The sequence below is a fragment of the Crotalus tigris genome, unplaced genomic scaffold (genome assembly GCF_016545835.1).
Source record: "Crotalus tigris isolate CLP2741 ecotype Arizona unplaced genomic scaffold, ASM1654583v1 scf7180000020151.727365, whole genome shotgun sequence".
NCBI classification, from domain to species: Eukaryota; Metazoa; Chordata; class Lepidosauria; order Squamata; family Viperidae; genus Crotalus; species Crotalus tigris.
The window spans coordinates 597501-612348 of record NW_024097879.1 but is presented as its reverse complement, the minus strand read 5'-3'; the positions used below and the strand labels follow the sequence as shown (position 1 = coordinate 612348).

Below are 14848 nucleotides of genomic sequence, written 5' to 3'. Positions count from 1 at the left end.
AGCAAAGATGGAGAGGAATAAATAGAATGTAACAGAATAACAGAGTTGGAAGGGCCCTGTGGGAGTCTTTTAATCCAACCCTCTGCTCAAGCAGGAAACCATACCGTTTCAGACAAATGATTGTCCAATCTCTTTTTAAAAACCTCCAGTGATGGAGCACTGAAGGCAAGCCATTCCACTAATGAAATGTTCTCAGTATTAGGAGATTTCTCCTTAGTTCTAGGTTGCTTCTCTCCTTGATTAGTTTCCATACATTGCTTCTTCTCCTGTGTTCAGGTGCCTTGGAGAATAGGTTAACGCCCTCTTCTTTGTGGCAGCCCCTCAAATATTGAGACACTGCTATCATGTCACCTCGGTCCTTCTTTTCATTAAACTAGACATAACCAATTCCTACAAACGTTCTTCAAATGTTTTAGACTCCAGTCCCCTACGTGGGTCTGTGTGTTTCAATATAATGATCTCCATGGCCCTTTCCACTTGTCTATTCCAAACTGTGTCACAGTTTGATCGGGTCCTCTCGCTAATCAATCCACAGATGGTTTTGTGTAGCCTGACCCTTTTGAAGCCTGCCCCCATTCACCTCTCACTACAGGACCACCTTTGAATCTTGGCCTGCTGGGAGAAAATCAATCATTTGCAATGTCTGCAGAATCATTAGCATCTCCCCCCCCCCCGTAAAGACCCATCACAAAGGAATAGTTCAAAGATCACCTGTTTGTACGGGGCATATTCGTGCATTCGATTGTTGATGATCATCAACCTGCCCTCTTGAGCATATTCGTGCATTCGATTGTTGATGATCATCAACCTGCCCTCTTGAAAACATCCTTTGAAAACCTGAACTGCCAGCCTTTGCCAAAGAACAAAAATTCAATCAACTCAACCCACCATGTTTCTGAAGAATGAAAAGCAGGAGATGCTCTCATTATCTTTCCCAGGGTATCAGCTATGTCAGGCTAATAAGAACAAGGATTGCTGCTTATATAATTACTTAAGAGCTATTTTCTTCCATTCCTTTACAGCTGATTGGCAAATAAGAGTGAAAGAGAACGGATGAAAATCCAGGGAGGAGGGAGAAAAAAACTTATATTCAAAACATGGCAGCAAATGATAAAGGTGAGATATCTCCCAATAGAAGAGAAGAGACGATCAGATAGGAATGTCCACTCCAGAAGCCAACATCCAGATAAGCAGGGATTAACACCAGGCAAACAATCAAGCAGAAAACAATATCTCCAGTTAAATAACTACCAAAGGAAACCTTGACTAAAACTGCCAGGACAAGTCATATTTGGTCACCAAGTTTTAAAAAAGATGTTGAGACTTTAAAAAGAGTGCAGAGAAGAGCAACAAAGATGATTAAGGGACTGGAGGCCAAAACATATAAGGAATTGTTGCTGGAATTGTCCTTCTCTTTAACGAAGAGAAGGACAAGGGGGGACATGATAGCAGTGTTCCAATATCTTAGGGGCTGCCACAAAAAAGAGGGAGTCAAGCTATTCTCCAAAGCGCCTGAAGGCAGGACAAGAAGCAATTAATGGAAATGAATCAAAGAGAGAAGCAACCTAAAACTAAGGAGAAATTTCCTGACAGAAAAATTAACCAGTGGAACAACCTAACTCCAGAAGCTGTGAATGCGCCAACACTGGAAGTTTTTAAGCAGAGACTGGACAACCATTTGTCTGAAATGGTATAGGGTTTCCTGCCTGAGCAGGGGATTGGACTAGAAGACCTCCAAAGTTCCTTCCAACTCTATTACTACTACTACTACTACTACTACTACTACTATTATTATTATTATTATTATTATCATCTTCTTCATCATCATCATTATCATCATCATCATCTATATAAACAGGGAGCAAATTCCATAGCTCACACACCCTGATTATGTTACTTAGTTGGATAATGAAACATCTGCAAGTCAAGGACCACCAAGGATTCCACACATCCTCTCCAACAGCCAAAACCCAGAGAAGCAGGGATTAAAACCAGACTAGCAATTAAGCAAAAAACAATATCCTCGTCAAGGAACTTCCAAGGAGAAAACAACACCCCCAGAAACACAGACAGAGCAAGTTGCTCTATAAACACAGAGCAAACCACACACTTGCATGTATGGATGATGTTTCCTAGTTGAGTAACAAAACATCTGCATGCAAACAACCAAGCTCAAAGAACACCATGATTAGTTATGTTCCTATATTATCCTCTCTTCCAAACCTGCCCTGCATGGTTCACAAATTTACCATCTCTTCTCTACTCCCTTAACTCACAGAAAACATCTAATGGCTCATTCAAATATTCTACATTGTGTTGAATAATATTTTTCTTTTAAAGGCCCCCTTGTCTGGCTTGGAGTTTTCAAAGGCTGGAAGCCCCTGCAATTTCCAACTTTAGCCCCCTCCACTTCACGTAATAATTTGCACTAACCAAACAGGCTTTTCATCTCAGACGTCTGGAAGACAAATGGGATTCTGTAAAAAGTGCCTCCAGTTGCAATTCTTTCGGAGTTTTACAAATGGAGGCAAAACGCACAACGGTCAGAGAGAGCCGGATGGGAGACTGAATTAAGGCTGGAGAAGACCATGATTGATGGCTTGGAGGAGGACGAAGGAGTGTCTCTGCCTAGGAAAAACAGGGAGCCAGCTGACAGTCGAAAAACCTGGGCTGTTACCTTTAGCTACAAAACTTTCCAACCGGCCTCACGCAGTCCTGAGGCGACGGTTGATAAATGAGGCAGAGGGAAAGGAGGAAATAAAACACCACACACCATCCTGGAAAGTGTTAGTAATTACAGCCAAGCCACCAGAGTACCACTGGGCAATTGCACAGTGTGTGGATGCAGTGATGGGTGATATTTTCAGGAACCAGGTGCTTCTTTAATTAACATATCTGGTTCTTTGAATGGGGAAAGCGGATGTTCGGATAAGGGCCTGTTTAGGCCAGCTTGAAGGCAAAGGCTGCTCAAAAAGCTGAACTTTAATCATTTGAAAATTCATAGTCCTCAACTTACGACCACAATTGAGCCCAAAATTTCTGTCGCTAAAGGAGACGGCGGTCATGTGAATTTTGCTCCATTGCTTGATTTTTCCTGCGGAGTGCGGTTGTTAAAAGTTAGCGATGCGGTTGTTAAGCGAGTCCACCTTCCCCTTTGGCTTTACTGGTCAGAAGGTCACAAAAGGGGATCCCGTGATCCTCCAGGACACTTCGACCATCATAAGTCTGAGTCAATTGCCAAGTGTCAGAATGCTGATCACTGCGACAGTCGTAAGGGTGAAAAAACGATCGTTAAGTTATTTTTCGGTTCTGTTGTAACTTTGAACCCTCACTAAACAAGCAGTTGTAAGTCGAGGACTCTCCGTATAATGTAAAAATTACACCTTTGAATATTCAATTGGTCCTTAACAAGATCATATTAAGAATATTACAGGATGATATGAACTGTTGCATGGTACACATATAGTTTTTTTGCAACGTTCACTAGAGACTTGAGGAATAGAATAGAGCTGGAAGGGACCTTGGAGGTCTTCTAGTCCAGCCCCCGTTCAAGCAGGAGACCCTAGACCTTCTCAGACAAGGGACTGTCCAGCCTCTTCTTAAGGACTCCAATGATTCATTCCAGTTGGAAGGGATCCATAAACTCCTCTCTATGAATATTGTAAGAGTTTTAAAGAGGACATACGAACAAACACAAACCAATACAACTAGTCCTTGACTTACAACTGTTCATTTAGTGCAGGGGTTCTCAACCTTGGCAATTTTAAGACTTGTGGACTTCAATTCCCAGAAGTGGAGTTGAAGTCCACAAGTCTTAAAGTTGCCAAGGTTGAGAACCCCTGATTTAGTGACTGTTCAAAGTTACAATGGCACTGAAAAAAGTCACTTACGACCATTTTTAACATTTATGACGTGGTCCCATATCGGATGCTTGGCAACCCGACTCGTATTTATGACAGTCGCCACGTCGCAGAGGGCCACGGGATCCCCTTTTGCGACCTTCTGAAAAGCCAAGTCAAGGGGGAAGTCAGATTCACTTAACAACCCTGTGACTAGTTTAACAACTGCAGGGACTCACTTAACAACAATGGCAGGAAAGGTCATGAAATGGAGCAAAATTCACTTGGCCACCATCTCCCTTAGCAACAGAAATTTTAGGCTCCGTCATGGTGGTAAGTAGAGGACTACTTATACAGAATAAAAAGAAAGAAAGGAAGGAAGAAAAGGAGAGAAAAGGAAGAAGGAAAAAGTGCAGAAGGAAAAAGTTCCCCTCTCTGTCTCCATAACATGTAGGGACCCGTCATAAATGAGAGGACTAAATGGTGTATGTATGTTTTCAGTTTGGGAAGAATGAATCCATTGACCAGGAGGGTAAAATTGTTGATGGATGAAGTCAAAGTGTATCAGCTGATAAAACATGAATGCAAAGGGCGCCGGTTATCTGCACATGGAAACAGAACCTACTAATGCTTTGGAAATATAGGAGTGTTTTTATGATATTGGTGGGATACGAGGATCATGCTCCTCTCTCACAAACACAACATCTCATTTAGCCCACTGTCTTTTTACCTGTCTATAATTTGGCAAGATATCAAATGCATCAGGGTCAATCCCCCGTTCTCCCCTCACAGAGGGTAAAATAGAAAGAATTGTGCTTTAAGATTCATCGTTTTAAGAATAAATTTTGAAAGATAACCAGCTGTGTGGCTTGGCATTCATAGGGTCCTGAAAATGAGATGCATATTACATTAATTACATGTAATTAAGACATGCAAATTAACAGAACAGTCTCTCCTAAAACACAGCGGATTCCACTCTGTATTTAAGAATTTGTCCACCCCTTAATTAAGCCTTCTTGGTGACAGAAAAAGGGGTGAGTGGGAAATAGAGTTAACTTTGGGGCTCCTGCTGCAAAGAAGAGATGTAAATTTATGCCCTTTATTGGGCTAATTCATAAGGGGAACTTTCCAACATTCAATAAATCTTCAGGCCTGGATATTAGGGCCAACTAGGAGGAAGAGGAGGAAAGAATGAGAATAAATTATGTTGCTTTGATTTTGTTAGTCGGAGACATTTTGCAGGCTTTTGCAAAAGTAAAAAAAAAAAAAGGCATTACTTCAGAACGGTTCATAGCTGCAGGAAAAACAAGAACCTAGTCCCATTTCAGGGATTTTGCTTCTGACTCGCCTCCATGGATCTTATCTAATGTAAAGGTTGCTGCTGTGTTTTCTCTTCTATATGTCCTGTAGCGTATATAAGACACACGACATCTAGCTGTGGAAAAACAGGAAAGGAAATTGAATTTGGTGATCCCCAAGCCTGGTTTAACAAGGGAAGATTTTTATAGGAGGAGCAGGAAGGAGTGTGTTAGGTATGTTCACCGCCTTGAGTTATTTATAAAACCAATAAAAGTGGTATAAAAATACACACCTAAATTAAAGATTTCCTAGCCTCCGGTCTGTTGGAACCGTGACACGCAAAACAGTAAGTCAACCCAGCGGGAACCAAAGTGCAAGAAACCGTTCTTAACCAGGTGGGTTATTAGAGTGGGCTTTAGCAATTAACAGAATAATAAAGTTGGACGGGACCTTGGAGATCTTCTAGGCCAGTGGTTCTCAACCTTTTTAATGCTGCGACCCCCCAACCGGTCGTAAGTCGAGGACTATTCAACTGGTGCAGCACCGTTTGCAGAATGGGACTTTTGGTGGGCTCAGCAGGGCAGAGACAGCCTGGACAATTCCTATTGGCTTTTGAAAGCCAATAGAATTAGACTCTATTCAAGAGAGTCTCTTCTATTGGCTTTCAAAAGCCAGTAGAATAAAAGGGAGTAGCACAGCTAAGGAAAAGGGGGAAAAAATGGCGGACTGCGTTGTTTGGCGACCCCCGTGAAATGGTCATTCGACCCCAAATGGGGTCCCGACCCACAGGTTGAGAACCACTGTTCTAGTCCAACCTCTGCTCAAGTAGGAGACCCTATATCATTCTAGACAAATGACTGTCCAGTCTCTTCTTAAAAATGCTGAAGTACCTACAACTTCTGGAGGCAAGCTGTTCCTCCGGTTAATTGTTCTCAGGTCAGGAAATTTCTCCTTAGTTCTAGGTTGCTTCTCTCCTTGATTGGGCTCCATCCATTGTTTCTTGTCCTGCCTTCAGGTACTGTGGAGAATAGCTTGACTCCCTCTTCTTTGGGGCAGCCTCTTATATATTGGAATTCTAGACCTTCTGGACAGGATTGCTTAACCTAGTTTGACAGGTCATCATTAAAGGCATCTAGAGGACCCCATTATTGAATTTGTGTTGGGAGGAGGAACACATCTACCCTGGGTTTTGGATCAAGCTCCTGACTGGCATTCTAGAAGTGATTTTGGAGGAGGGCACCCATAAGCTGGTTGAGCTCAGCAGCAATTCTCCAAGTCCTCCACACCTCTCAGCCAAACTACAACTACAGGCATCACAACAACCTTGTCCTTGGAGTCTATCGGAAAGTTCAACTGGTTGAAAACGAGGCAGCTCAATTGTTAACTCGGCCTGTGGCCAAGTTGAAAGACCCGTAATGGCTATCAATTGTTTTCTAGCAGCCATAATTATGGTAGGGCCTACTGGCCAGAAGCACCACTTTTCTGTGACAAACCTGGCATTACGAATTGTAAGAATCATTTTTCCCGAAGATAGCCCTACTGCCCTGAAATTGCCAGGTTCATGGGAAACGGTCCTCATCAAGATTCTCAAGGACTGGTAGCCCAAGAAAAGGACAGGACCGGATCCCACCTTCCTGCTTTTAAAGTCTCTTCTGAACTGATTTATTTTAGATTGATTTGTTTGTTCATTTATTGTTTATTTATACTCTGCCTTTACTTCTTATTTTACAAATAACTCAAGGCAGCAAACATATCCAGCGCACTTTCCTCCTCTTGTGCTTGGCCTGAAGTCACCCAGGACTAGAACTCGCCTCTCCTGGTGTTTTGCCCAAAGTCATCCAGCCAGCTTTCATGCCTAAGGTGGAACTAGAACTCACCATCTCCTGGTGATTGGCCTGAAGTCACCCAGCCTAAGGCAGGACTAGAACTCAGAATGCCTCACGATTGGCCCAAAGTCACCCAGCTGGCTTTCATGCCTAAGGTGGGACTAGAACTCACCATCTCCTGGTGATTGGCCTGAAGTCACCCAGCCTAAGGCAGGACTAGAACTCAGAATGCCTCACGATTGGCCCAAAGTCACCCAGCTGGCTTTCATGCCTAAGGTGGGATTAGAACTCACCATTTCCTTAACTGGAAATTAACCTGATTCTTCCCGCTAGACACAAGATGAATTAAACGTCAACTATATTAAGAAGTCCCTCCGCTATTCTTAATCCCAGCACTGAAGGCTATGTCGCTTATGACAATTTTGCCATAACAGACTCCTGTCACAAACATTTTACCTCCCTGAGTTACCTTGCCCATCAACAAATGACCATGTCTAGCTGAACTTGGTTGATCTTTAAAAGGCCAACATGGCCAGATCTAGTAAATACGTGGGTTGGATCCCTGTCAGGGCATCAGGCTAAACTGGGATATCCATGCAAAAATCTCAGCAAAAGACACGAAACAAACCACTTCCAATGTCGCTGTGAAAAAGAAATACCCAGGAATATCCCTGTAGTTACCAGGATACCAAATCATGGACAGCTCCTTGTTTTCCAAAGAGCCAACTCCTTCCAACTTTGATCTGAATGACATGAGTGATGTAGGTAACAGTTGTATTTACACAAAACGCTTATTAGTCATTTCTCTTAAAGAACACTCCAAGTGGCATACCATATAAACAAAGATTAAAATGATCTCTCTTCAGTTACAAAAGGCGACAATATTTAGCGGTGCCATGCTTGTTGCAGTCACAAAAGAGTTGGCCATCTGGATGGGGAAATATGGCAAAATCACCCCCATAAGCACCATCCGCATCAATGAAAAAGGCTGAATAACGGGAAGCTTTTCCATCAGCCACAGTCTCCAGGGCTTCAGTGCAGGCTATAATGAAGATGATCAATGGCTATTAGCCACAATGAGGAAATGGATCTTCCATATTAAAAGACAGTCTCACTTTGGTGGGAGAATAAACGACAGGAGAAAACTTGGCTTTCTCCTAGAAAAACATCGTGCATGACATCAGGGGGTTGCAGCAACAGCTAAAATACACATAGAAACAAAGATAATAAAGGAACGGGGGGGGGGGGAGAAGGGAAGATGGGTGCAAAATAAAAAGGAAAGAAAAAAAAGCAGTGACTTTCACCTTTCTTCGGTGCAGTAAAATGCAAAATACAGCTACAACCTCAGAATAACAGAGCTGGAAGGGACCTTGAGGTCTTCTAGTCCAGCTCCCTGCTCAAGCAGGAGAAGCTATGCTATTTCAGACAAGTGGCTATCCTGTCTCTTCTTAAAAACTTCCAGAGTTGGAGCATCCACAACTTCTCCTTTTTATAATATGGGGACCAAAACTGGATGTAGTATTCTAAGTGTGGCCTCAACTTTTTACTTTACATATTTAGTAAACACTAGCCCTTTCTATCAAATCAAAATTATTTAATCACCAAAACCCCAAATCAAAGTTTCATATATATATTTTCTGTTTCAAGCAAGCCTGGCCCCTAATTCCAAAGGTTGCTGCCTGGATGCCAAAGCAATAAATAAACAAATAAAATAAAATACAGTGATGGGAAACCTTCTGTTAATTTTTGGAGAAATCTCACCAGCAGAAGCCACCTGGGCTTACAAGAAAGATCATTTCTTCAGGCAATGCAAAACCATTTGATCTCATTCTGCAGAGGATAATCTGACAGGGGTGGGTTATTACATATGAGGCTGATTGAATCAGCAAGAAGAAGAGCTATTTCAGTCAGAATTAGAGCCACTGATTTTGCAGAGAGGCCTTGATGCTACTTAGAAAGCATCAGCAGTGGGGATTAAGGGGGAGGATATGGAGATGTTTGGGAATGTAAGAGGAGGGGGGGGGGGTAAATGCTGATCCCGAAGAGCTGCCAAATCAATTTGAGGGTAATGCAAAACATGATGGAGCATCAACCTCATGCGGAGAAACTTCAGGCTAATGATTAGGCGCAATGTGGAACGTGCAACGTGGAGTGTAGGAGAAGTTAAATACATCCTGTTCCAGGCTGGAAAAACAGCTTCCCAACCTTGCTTTGAAGAAACAGCTAAAAGCAAATAACGTCGTCTCAAAGAGAGGACCACAATCAATCAGGCTGCCCTGGAAAACCATTGTTATTTAACAGAATAACAGAGTTGGAAAGGACCTTGGAGGTCTTCGAGCCCAACCCCCTGTTCAGGCAGGAGACCCTAGACCAGGGGTGGGCAACCTTGGCTCTTTTATGACTCGTGGACTTCAACTCCCAGAATTCCTGAGCCAGGCTGGCTCAGCTTGGAAACCTCTCCCTTTCCCCTCAGCATGGCTGGCTAGGAATTCTGGGAGTTGAAGTCCACGAGCCATAAAAGAGCCAAGGTTGCCCACCCCTGCCCTAGACCATTTCAATCCAATGGTTGTCCAATCTCTTCTTCAAAACTTCCAGTGATGGAGCACTCACAACTTCTGTAAAGCGAGTCGTTGCACTGGTTAACGGTTCTAACCATCAGGAAGTTTCTTCTTAGTTCTAGTCTGGATTTCTGATAAGCTTCCATCTGTCGTGTCTTGTCCTGCCCTCAGTTGTTTTGGAAAATAGTTCTTAAGTTAGTTACACAGTTGTTAAGTGAATCTGGCTTCCCCATTGACTTTGCTTGTTAGAAGGTCACAAAAGGGGGATCACGGGACCCCAGGATGCTGCAACCGTCATAAATGGGAACCACTTGCCAAGCATCTGAATTTTGATCACGTAACCGTGGGGGACGCTGCAACGGTTATAAGTGTGAAAAAAAGTCAGAAGTCCCCCTTTTCAGGGCCGTTGTGACTTCGAACGGTCACTAAATAAAAAGTAGAAATTCCTAGGTTAAATCTAACTTGGGCATTGCTGCTAACTGGCACAGTGGGAGAAAAAAATAATAAACTTTGGCTCTTTCTTTCTTCCAGTCATCCTTTGCCCGAAATGAACTCATCTGAGGTGAGACCAAAGTATTCACCACCTCATTTCTCCAGGAGTTCCTAGGAATGAAAACACTTCCTTATTGTTGCTATTTCATCAGAGGATGGAAAAGTCACAAGAGCGACACAAGGTGATTTGCTTAGCACTATCAAAGCAGGTGAGAAGAGAGATAAAAAATTTCTTGGCTTGAACGAGATTATTTCTTCTGATCCTCCATGCACAGCTGATTGTCTTCTCGACCCTCATTCTTAGAAGCTTACAGGGTTTGAGAAAGAAAGCTGTTGAATGAGGTAGGAAGGCAAATATCGCCGTGGCTTGATCTTCAGAGCTTCTAACAGCTGCTTCTCTTTGTCTGGGACTTTCAAGGGCCATTTTCTTTTTCCCCAAAACCACTGCTGGAAGTTTCATGTTGGACTTGGAGAGGATAGACTTAACTCTGTGCATTTGAAATGGTGTGTGCGTGTATATATATATCTTGGGGTCTACATGGGGAGGAAATGACTTTTTTTAATTAAAGTTTTATTAATAATACAAAATTAAAAACACATTGGATATAGATATGACATCACTGGTTCCATACATCTTCCAACATTTTATAATAGTATTAGTATTCATATAGACATATAGTTCTTGAACTTTATAATATACTATTTATAATATACTGTTTATCACTATTTATAATATACTATTAACACTTTCCCCCTTATTTTTATATATCTATTTATCTTTTAAATATACATTTGTCTATAATCTATATTTTATTCTAGCACTATACATTTATCTTGACTACCCTCTTATTATCTATCCAATCATAAAATTGTTCCCAGATTTTATAGTACTTGGTTTCAGTTTTGTCCTTGAGTTCCCATGTAAGTCTATCCATTTCAGCGCAATTGAAAATTTTCAGTAATATTTCCTCTTCGGTTGGAGTATCTTTCTCTTTCCATTTTTGAGCGAAGGCTATTCGTGCCGCTGTTACTATATGCAGTAGTAAATAATTTGTGTCTTTCTTATATTTTCTTTCTATAATTCCCAATAAGAAAAAATCCGGTTTGGCTTCTATATCTATTTGCAGAATTTCTTCCAACCACTTCTTTAATAAGTTCCAAAATTTTTGTGCCTTTGGGCATTGCCACCACGTGTGGTAGTAATGGGAGGAAATGACTTTCAAGGGATGGGTTAACAGTGAGAACAGTGGCACCAACTTGCCTTCAGAAGTTGTGGGTGCTCCAACATTGGAGATTTTTAAGAAGAGACTGGACAGCCACTTATCTGGGATGGGATAGGGTCTCCTGCTTGAGCAGGGGGGGTTGGACTAGAAGACCTCCAAGGTCCCTTCCAGCTCTATTCTAATTGATTGATTGATTGATTGATTACTGGAATCCAAGTAGGATGTAAAGAAGCTATCAAGCATCCAAAGATTAAACCAGATCAGGAGGCAATGCTTCCTGTGTGTTGAATGCTCCTCTCTTAACAGAAAAAAGCTCAACCCTGTGTTGAATATTTAACTGCTATAAATATGCCGGTAATGATAATTGCCAGAATGATGGTAGGGCCCCATGAATAAATCTTGTCTGATGCTATTTTAAAAAGCTGTCCTTCTTATATATTGCATGCCCCCTGTACTAGTCCCTTAAACTTATCTTCCTCTGCTATCTTTCAATTTTTTTTTAAAAAAAAGTCCTCCCCTCTCCCCAAGGCCAAACAAAGAGACTTCCACCTATACATTACCCCCAGTTGCTCCAGCAGATCAAGTCTCCTGTTGGCCTCTTAATAAGACCTTTGGCACTTTCTGCTAATAGAGAGCCCTGGGACACTGTGGTGGCCATGGCTTCAAGGAAGCCCCCGTGGTGGAAATGATGAGAGAGTGCTGCTGACTCACCCCCCTCACCCCCAAAACTGCAGAGAAGCAATCAAAAAGGCGATCAATTCCGTTCCTGTTTGAAGCCACCAAGACCATCCATAGGGAGCCAAATGTAATTATATGTATACAGAAGTAAAAATACAGGAATAAAACAAGATTCTAGTGGGATAGCTCATCATGAGATACCACAGACCTACAGTAGAATCAAAACCCTTGGAGAAGGGTCATCTAATTCCAAGGGGTTTGTCTCTGACATCAAAGCATTTGGCCATTAGAATCATAGAATAACAGCAATGGAAGGGACCCTGGTCCAACCCCCTACTCAAGCAGCAGACCCTCCAGACAAATGCTATTCTCTTGTTTATTGTTCCAGACTTGTCTGAATAGAGAACAGAACTTAAATTTTGCACCAAATAAAATGCTTCTCTTTGCGGGATAGTTTTCCAATTATTTTGTACCGCATCTCCTTTTTATGTATAGGGGTGAACGTGGGTATCTTTATCTCTTATGGATGTGGGACAACCTCTTATGATCTATCAAAAGGAATATTTCAGACCTGCACAGATATGACCGGTAACAACATAGTACTTCTCTGGTATTTATAAAGACATCTTAATTGCTTCCCTGCAAACTTGAAAAAAAATACAGTTGCTTTTATTCACCATATCAGGTCATTTTAAAGGGCAACAGAACTTGCTTTATATTTCAGTACTCATTGTTAATTGGTTCTGGAAAGGCACAATGAGAACCAAAAACAAATTTCCCCCATAAGGAATAATGTAGAGAATCACAAGGCAGTCGCCATCAACAACTTCTAGCTTGTGTACTGAGTACCAAACAAACAGTGAGTACTGGGACAAAATTTTTGCGTCAAAATGCGTTGAGTAATTTGATGAGTTCCAAAGTAGTTGAGTACCAAGGTACCGCTGTATATGCCACTGCTTTAGGAGTTCTGTTTATATTAATGTGTGGTTTTCTTAAAGCAGCAACGTATTTTTCCATAGTCATGTTTGGAGGGGGGAAAGAAGAGGGAGTCAAGCTATTTTCCAAAGCACCTGAAGGCAGGACAAGAAGCAATGGGTGGAAACTAATCAAGGAGAGAAGCAACCTAGAACTAAGGAGAAACTTCCTGACAGTGAGAACAATTAACCAGTGGAACAACCTGCCTCTAGAAGTGATGAATGCTCTGACACTGGAAGTTTTTAAAAAGAGGCTGGACAGCCATCTGTCTGAAATGGTACAGGGTTTCCTGCCTGAGCAGGGGGTTAGACTCCAAGGTCCCTTCCAACATTATTATTATTATTATTATTATTATTATTATTATTATTATTATTATTATTATTATTTGATTAACAGAAAGGTGTTGTGGCCTCATAAGGTCCAAAACACTTTGTCTCCATCATTTTTGAAAAACTGCAGCCATGTTGTTAAACTATTGTTTTATTTATATAAAGCAAGTTCTGTTGCCCTTTAAGATGACCTTATATTATGAATAAAAAGAACAAATCAAATACATAATAAAATCCAAAGAGAGTTCCAACACAAAACAGGCAGATATTTCCAGGCTGAACAAACACAGCAACACTGAACAGGTAGAATCAGCTGGTGCTGAAAACTGTCCTCAACATCCAGCTTCTTGACTATCTTCTGAAGGCATCTAAGAGACTTCCAGTTGACTGACTTGTAGTATTGGTGGTCTAATGACATCATGCTGCCATCTGGGCCTTTTCCTCCCTGAGGAACTATTACTTGTGAGGAGGGTGAGAAGAAAAGATAGTGGAAGAAACATGGAAGATGTCCTCCACTCTTCCCATATAATTCCCTGAAGAAAGTTGACATGACCAACAGTGGTTCTCTTGGACTTCAGACAGAAATCTTTCCCAGAATTGAGAGGAGATCCCAGAAATCAAATATGGAAGTCCTGCATACAAATCAAGTCCTCTTTGAGTCTTTAACAAGTAAGAACCAGGACACATGATCATTCCCTCAGGAGATGCATTTAGGCCAGTGGTTCTCAACCTGTGGGTCGGGACCCCATTTGGGGTCGAACGACCATTTCACGGGGGTCGCCAAACAACGCAGTCCGCCATTTCCCCTTTTCCTTAGCTGTGCTACTCCCTTTTATTCTATTGGCTTTTGAAAGCCAATAGAATAGACTCTCTTGAATAGAGTCTAATTCTATTGGCTTTCAAAAGCCAATAGGAATTGTCCAGGCTGTCTCTGCCCTGCTGAGCCTGCCAAAAGTCTCATTCTGCAAACGGTGCTGCACCAGTTGAGTAGTCCTCGACTTACGACTGGTTGAGTAGTCCTCGACTTACGACCGGTTGGGGGTCGCGGCATTAAAAAGGTTGAGAACCACTGATTTAGACAATGTAGGAAAGGTCACACCAATTATGTTACCTAGTTGAATAATATCTACAGGTAAACAATCAACCTCAGGGAGCATCAAGAATTCCACAATAGCTTCATGTAATCTGTTTCTGTTGGGCTAATGACCACAGACCAAGCCTTTGAGGCAACATTTCTAGGAACTAAATATAGCTGAGAAAATAAACTTCATATCAGGAGAGCAATAATTCAGTCCATCCACCCCATTTTCTATCCTATATCTCCTCAGGCTTGGCATACAGTCCTTGCAAAAAAGTTTGTTCTTCCCTCATTAAAAGTTTTCAAAATGTTTGGACCTCGGAACTTCACTTCATATTAAAAGTTTTCCGTAAGAAAGGACAAAGGGATCTTCATGTCAGCATGGGTACAGATGGGCTTGAACTGCATCATAAATATTCTCTGGCCATCATACGGTCAAGAGAGAAGAAAAATTAATCTATTTATTTCACTTGCGTCTCTGAAAAAGATGGGAAGCAGAAATGATAGGTAAGGCTTTTTTGGGGACGCAGATCAAAGAAAGATGATTTATA

At 41.7% G+C, this 14848-nt stretch overlaps 1 protein-coding gene across 2 annotated transcripts in view; it reads right to left on the bottom strand.

The window, feature by feature from the left end:
• The window catches only part of LOC120318277 (glutamate receptor ionotropic, kainate 4-like), a 205633-nt gene that overhangs the window by 107199 nt on the left and 83586 nt on the right, over positions 1-14848 (bottom strand). The window lies entirely within an intron of this gene.